The following is a 7,810-nucleotide window of genomic DNA, read 5'->3' as shown; positions in this document are numbered from 1 at the left end:
TTTTTTTAATGTATTACTTGGCTTTAATTTGAGTATGTTTTTCGCGTTGGAACGAATTATTTGGTTTTACATATAATCGTATGGGAAAAGATGATCCACCTTACGACATTTTCATGATACGATCTCAGTTTCGGAACGGATTAATTTCGTATCCTGAGGTACCACTGTAGTAAAAACAAGAAAAAATTGCCTGTTATTTATAGTAAATTGTCTATTTTATAAGTAGAAAGTGCAATTTTGTAAAATCGCTCCATTGGCTTGGTCTGATTCGGTACTGTCATGCCAATCTTCGAAAGACATGCCAAATCTCAAACATGATAAATAGCAAAGTACTGATAATAGAAGATTAATCTTTTGATTCTGATGAAACCGTGTTGTGAATTTACTTTGCTAAAGCAAAGAAGATTAATCTATTTTTGGTTAACAATTAATTATGATAACATTATCTTAGTTTTTTTAAATGAATTCTAAATGAAAGGATTTCCAAGGTTTTCTTCCAGACAAATTTAATAAACACCAGTAACGAGTTGCTCAACTTGACCAGCAACATGTAAAATTTTGCTGGAGCAATCTGCTATCACGTTTGACTAAAAAAAAACTATTTTTATTGTTAGCTATCATAAAATAGCCAATAGCTGAATTTTAAGGATTGGGACAAATTTTATAAAAATAAAATTTTTATCGAAAATAAATAAATCGAAACGTTTTTTATATACTTTAATACAAACATTTAATAACTTATTCGTTTGTTAAACGATTAGAGTAAAAAATAGAGTTACTTTTTAATTTGGATAATTTCTATTATAAATCTGAAGGGTCTCAGTTTAGTTATAATTCGGAAAAGACCTGACCATATGGATGCTAATTTTCGCTTTAGACCCTGGCATATGACTACCTCATTAACTAGGAGTAGTGAAAATGCAAAATAGATGCTGTTCGATTGGATAAACAATAATATAGTTTCCATAACAATCTCTAACTCGATAGAATTCATTCTAGCCAAGGATGATAAACATGTATAAGTAAATGTGAAACAAGGATTCGAGTTGCATATTACGAAAAGACTGTGAAGTCATCGTCTTCATCCTTTCATTATGGATATTTATTATTATACAAGAGAAAAAAAATTCTAAAACGTACTTATACGTGGTGTTTGGATTAAAACATATCATTGTTTAAAACAGGTAGGGAATAAAGCAACATCATTCAAATTACCACGTCCTTTATTAAATTGTAAATTTCTTCTGGTAAAACTATTTCACTTTTTATCAAGATATCTACAGTACTTTGTGAGTTAATTTGCCATTGTAAAACGTGATAGTGAGTTGCCGGTTTGAGCCACACCGACACAATTGCAAAAGTAGAATTTTTTGGGTCTACTTTTCTTGTCTAACGCCTAAATAAATATTAGTTTTCCATAAAGCATTGTCATTTAGACATTCTTTTCTGCAGATCACACTTGTATCTCGTACTTAGCTCATTCAATCATACCAAAAACGTGTTACAAAATTCCTGACTGTTGTACTACCGATAACCAGAAAAATCACCGGTAATTTTTAATTTGAATTAAGTCGATCCACTAAACATTGTGCTTTTTTCGATCAAATGACAAGTTGTTCATTAAATTCTCTCTTTTTTTTTGGTTTAACGCGTAAGAAACGAATTGAACAATTCAAGTTGTCGTTGTTGCGTAGTTTTGCTATTGTTAATAGAAAGAGTGCGATTTGGAAAGCGATTTGAAGATGTTTTTTATCTCCATCCTCCTGGGTAAGAGACATTTCATTACTATTTATTCGGATAAGAAATTTGTTTTAGCAATTAAAGGTTTCAAAGAAACACTTCCATTTACAACAGGGATGAGCAACACGCGGCCCGTTAAACATGTTTATGTTAACGGGCAAATGTATTGTATAAACGATCTTGATACGTTTTATTACTATGAAATTATATAATTATTATGCATATATGAAAAACTTTAAACTTGTAAAAAATTCTATTTATCATACAATAATGCAATATAGATAAATATGACAAATATGATACTTTTTATTTGGTTAATTATTATATTTAACTACTTTAATATAATATAAGCCTCAGTGTTAAAAGTTTTACGTAGTGAAATAACAAAATAACACATAAAAGACACATCTTTACTCTGGCCAGTGTAAGAATAAACTGCTGGAACTTTATTTTATTTAAAGAAAATAATAAATAGTTTTTACAGTATAAAGACGAGACGTTAAATAAAAATACAAAAAGAATATTAATAATGAAAACCCTCTAAAGCTATACCGGGAGAGAGGAGAAGAGTTAAAACAGGCCAACACCCAGGTTTATCTACGTTGTACATTCCAACATTAATTAAATCCTATCGAGTTAGCAAATACGGTAGTAGTTTTGACAAGCCAAATATCTATTTCATTAATTACTGACTGATTTCTTACGTTTGATTTACAATAAGGTTTGGAATTTCGATCTACAAGTTTTTCTAATAAGTGAAGAAAATTAATTTTTTATTTATAGTTTTAAATCTCTAGCATTAGTAAAATACTAATGCTAGAGATTTAAAACTTATCGAACCCGTGAGATTCGTCCATCCGTCATATTGTTGAATACAAAAAAAAAATAAAATGCTTTATTAAACTGAAGTAATCGTCATTTCTTAATGTAAACCCATAGGCTACGTGATGACAGTCCACAGAACATGAGGACGATGACTCCTGTGTCGCTACACTGATAATCCAGGTACTCTGTGGGTACGTTCGTAAATTCGAACGAGTTAAACGAGAATGACATCATCGTTATTCTTATTTTGTTAGACTTTTCGACCGATCCGTTACTAACGCGTTTAACTCGTTCGACTTTAGGAACATATCCAAAGTGTAAGAATAATGACCTGCCATCTATCGCGAATACTTCGAATTATTTAAACGTATTTCGAGAAATCGTAAATAAAATATATTTTTTATAAGAAGTTTGTTTACATTTTACAGAATAACAATATAATATAATTTTCATAATTATAGATCCAATTCGATGTTTAATTAATTAAAGTATAAATATTAAAAATAAAATTTTTATCGAAAATAAATAAATCGAAACGTTTTTTATATACTTTAATACAAACATTTAATAACTTATTCGTTTGTTAAACGATTAGAGTAAAAAATAGAGTTACTTTTTAATTTGGATAATTTCTATTATAAATCTGAAGGGTCTCAGTTTAGTTATAATTCGGAAAAGACCTGACCATATGGATGCTAATTTTCGCTTTAGACCCTGGCATATGACTACCTCATTAACTAGGAGTAGTGAAAATGCAAAATAGATGCTGTTCGATTGGATAAACAATAATATAGTTTCCATAACAATCTCTAACTCGATAGAATTCATTCTAGCCAAGGATGATAAACATGTATAAGTAAATGTGAAACAGGGATTCGAGTTGCATATTACGAAAAGACTGTGAAGTCATCGTCTTCATCCTTTCATTATGGATATTTATTATTATACAAGAGAAAAAAAATTCTAAAACGTACTTATACGTGGTGTTTGGATTAAAACATATCATTGTTTAAAACAGGTAGGGAATAAAGCAGCATCATTCAAATTACCACATAATAACAAATATTATTGTAAATTTTTTATAGTAAGTAACAAAATAACAATACCATTCTGTGATAAAAATTTTATAAAATGTCATTGTATTAATTATAATAAATAAATATTTTCTAAGAAACTATAGTAAAATGTTGTATTTTTATAATAATCAATATCGTATCTTCTATTAAAAATGTGTACTGTATTTTATATGTATAAAAAATAATAATAATTAAAAATATATATCTTAACACCTGATTTTTTTCTTGTCTTATAGAATACTAGCTGATACTTGCGACTTCAAATTTGACAAGCAAACCCTATTTACATTCAATATTTCAACAACCGTGGTAATTTGTTATTTAACACCTACTACTGAGAATTATGAGAATTGATAAGAATCAAACAAACTGTTTTTAATTTGATCAATGTTCTGAAACGTTTACAATCGTTCTATTATCGAACTAATAAACGATAACAAATTCGAATATTTCTCTGATAATTTTGTTAAGAAGTGTATACGTAAATTAACCAGTACATCCCCATCAGTTAATGCAGGGCTGTCCAACTGGCGGCCCGCGGGTCGCATACGGCCCGCGAGTACATTTTACAATGAATAAATTTATGTCACTAAATTATTATTATTAATATTAAAATTATTTTACTATGTGAAAATTTAAATTTAATTTGAATTTAAAGTAGGTACTATTTAGTTTGCGTAACTTCACTTAACCTGGTTGAATACTGCAGCAACCTTCTTGGCCCCCCGAAATGTTTGGTGAAGAAAATATGGCCCGCGGGCTATGATAAGTTGGACAGCGCTGAGTTAAAGGTAAATATTTTCATTAGTTAAATTTATAAACAGATAGTTAAGATTTGATGTTTTATGAAGAATAATAGTCAATACGAATGTTATGCAATGCGGCTATAGAATGCAATATCAGCGTGTAGGCGTTAAGATAAGTGTATTAATAAAAACTTAATTAGTCGTTCAATTTCAAGCCATTTATTCCTATTAAGTGTAACCTATATTCATCGACTATTGCAAAATTCTGTGCGTTTACGTGTTTTTTTTATCCGGGCCAGTCAATGGAAGATTAGATATTGCGAAACTTATTAGGGAGTACATCGCTTACCCGTTGTTTCTTTTGTTAAAATCTTCTATCTTTAAAAAGAAAAAGTTTAATTAGTAAGAAAGGTAAGTTAATTAATTTTCCATTTTTTAAATGGATTTTAATATATATGTAAAGTAGTGACCTTTTAACAGAGTGGGAACAAAAGAGGCGCGACCTTGTCAATTGGACCCACGTGCGGTCAGGTAATACCACTTGTAAGGTATTGACTTGTAAACAAGGGTAAATAAAGGAAACGCCGTTTTTGTTAATTGGACCCACCTGCAGTCAGACGGTAGTACATTTACCATATTGTAAACAAACGAACGTAAACAAGTGGCGGACGTTTGTGTAAGCTTCACAGCGGGACCTGAGTGTAAGCTGTTCGGGCATAAAAAAGGGTTGTGATTGGTCGGAAGTTTCCGTTCCAAAATCCCTTAAATTGCGGGGCGAACGAGAGTCAAGGAGAGAAGGGCAAGAGACTGATACACGGTTGTCTCAGGCACTTGGGAAGCCCGCTGAGCGTAAAGGAGAACAGAGAAGATCAACAGAGGAGATCAACAGAGGAGAACACTCTCTCTTTACGCTCAGCGTAAAGAGAGAGTGTTCTCCTCTGTTGATCTTCTCAGAGACGGGTTAGTGCTGAGACCGAACTGACCGTGCAGTTGAGCCCACTCCACAATCTGACTGAGGTCTCTCCAAAGGTTATTAGTTCTCAGACGCCAATCTGGCACGTAAATTCACTACGCATGGTTATCCTGTACATACACTATGCTTTCCAACTTGTACTCTCTACAACTGTAAATAAACTGTACATATATTCAATTTGAGTGTGGAGGTGTGCTTTCCAACGAACCTGATTCATTACATCGAGTCGTGAAACACAAGAAAACGACCCAGCAAGACGGAGTTGGGAAGGAACGACAATAAGATCTTCACTATATATAAGCTATTTTTTTTTAAGTTGTACAGCTTAATAACTATCGATACTGTTGTAATTACAAGTAGGCCTATAACTTATAAATACGTGTTAAAACATATAATTCGTTTCTCAGCATAAAATAACCGTACTGTACCATAAAAAAATGAAAATGGAGCAGTCACCAATTATACCGGGTAGTGAGATGTTGTGAGGAGGAGGTGGAGGAACACTTTCTTTACACATTCATACAGATACAGACTTTTTACACATTGCAGCAGGTCTCTTTTTATTGTTTTTTAATCGGAGTCAGATTCTGGAGAGGCTACCGGAGCTTGCAGGGTCATCTCCTCTTGTTCTATCCTTTGTGTTTTGGCAGCNTCCTGCCTACAATATAAAATGAAATTCTTTAATTAAATATGCCGAAGATAAAAAAATTCTCATACAATAAATTATTAAGAAATTACACATAATTTTGTAAGCTTAAAAATTTCTCGGAAAGAATTTTTTCTACGAATCGAAATGCCGAATTTTGTTTGTAATGTTTACAAGAAAGTATGGGAGCGCATTTCGTCACAATTGACCATTACGTGTAGATAAATGAAAACTGCTTTGTATGCTAAATATTTTTGCAAGAAACTATTATTGAATAACACGTTTTTTACATCGATTTCAATAGAAAAGAATATATAGATCCATGCACGTAACTTACGTAAAAGATTAAGAATGGAGAAATTTTTAAAGTTTTTTTCGACAGGAGTTTCAAAATAGATTCCGAATGAGATACGAGAGAAAGTCAAATCATTATGTGATCGTATCTTTCTTTTTTTTCACTTTTTATCGTATTTTTTAATCTCTTTGTTACAATAGAATGTACGGTAACAATGAAGAAGAAGAGACAATAGGCAAAAAAAGATACCAATACTAAGGAGGGTATCGACTTAAATAAATACATATGATTCACGTTAAATTGTGTGATCATTTTCTCATTAAGTTGTTACATAAAACGTAGCACTGGCCGTGGCATTTAAGACGTGCTCGTGGCTTTTAATATACGGTTCTATTACAGACACTAATAGCATCGAAACTTTAATTCGAGGACGGTTGTCTAGACACTATTTACCGGTAGATTTTAAAGAAATGTCCTCTAATTTCGAATCTTTAACACGATTACGATAGAAACAAACCGAATAACGGTAGGTCTATCCAATAAAATATATAATCTAAATTAAATATGGCACTCTCTAGAATGGTATCAATAGATATAATCTAGTTATAAAGTAGTCTTATATCTTATCAGGTTTTGTTATTTTATAAAAATTTCCAATTATTTAGCTTAAATTTCTATATTAAGAATATAAATTTTCCATTAATTTAATACAAGATCGTAAGCAGCGTTGTAAGAAAATGTCATTTTTGAATTTAATTTCAATATTTTGACGTTTAACATTATTAAAGAAAATTAACTTGTCATATTTCTCTCGATAATAACTACTTAAAAACACTTACTACATTAATAGTAGCATTATCTTTGATTCAAAATGGACACTCTGTCAGTTACAGGAGCCATTATCTTCTTTGATCTAGAAAAAAAAAAAAAAAATTCTCTAGAAGAGGCTTTTAGGGATTGGTTTATTCTGCAGCAATCATGCGATATGTTTCTTTTTAATTCAGGAATGTTGTAATTGATAACAGTGAAGGAAACGAAATTGTTATATTTTAGTGACAAGATTATTTTTGAAATTTCGATTTCTCTTTCATTCAAACTTGTCACCGTTTCAATTTCCTTTGACCTAATAATAAACAACGCTTTTTGCCCGCGACTGTAAATTAGACAGAATTAGATAACCCAACAAATAGGGTATAACATTTCTTGCAGGGCTTATCACACCAAGGCCGACTGAAAGAAGGACCAGAACTTTTATAAAAAAAAAAAGGGGGTGGTCTTTAATAATTACATATCAAATTTAGGTAAGTATGCATTTAGGGTACAAGGACCCCTCGTCAGCTTACAAACACATGGTAACAACGTAACAAATACAAAACCAATAACCTGTCAATACACCGGTTCCCTTTTTTGTTTTTGGTTTAATATACCTAACAATATTTATTATTAATAGTGTAACCGTCTACCAGAATTTGGAAAATGTAGGAGAAACTAAGACATTTACTGGTGGAG

Source organism: Centruroides sculpturatus, unplaced genomic scaffold (genome assembly GCF_000671375.1).
Source record: "Centruroides sculpturatus isolate CEXI.00-Female unplaced genomic scaffold, Cexi_2.0 scaffold1826, whole genome shotgun sequence".
NCBI lineage: Eukaryota > Metazoa > Arthropoda > Arachnida > Scorpiones > Buthidae > Centruroides > Centruroides sculpturatus.
The sequence above is the reverse complement of the archived record's forward strand: the minus strand, read 5'-3'. Positions refer to the sequence as shown.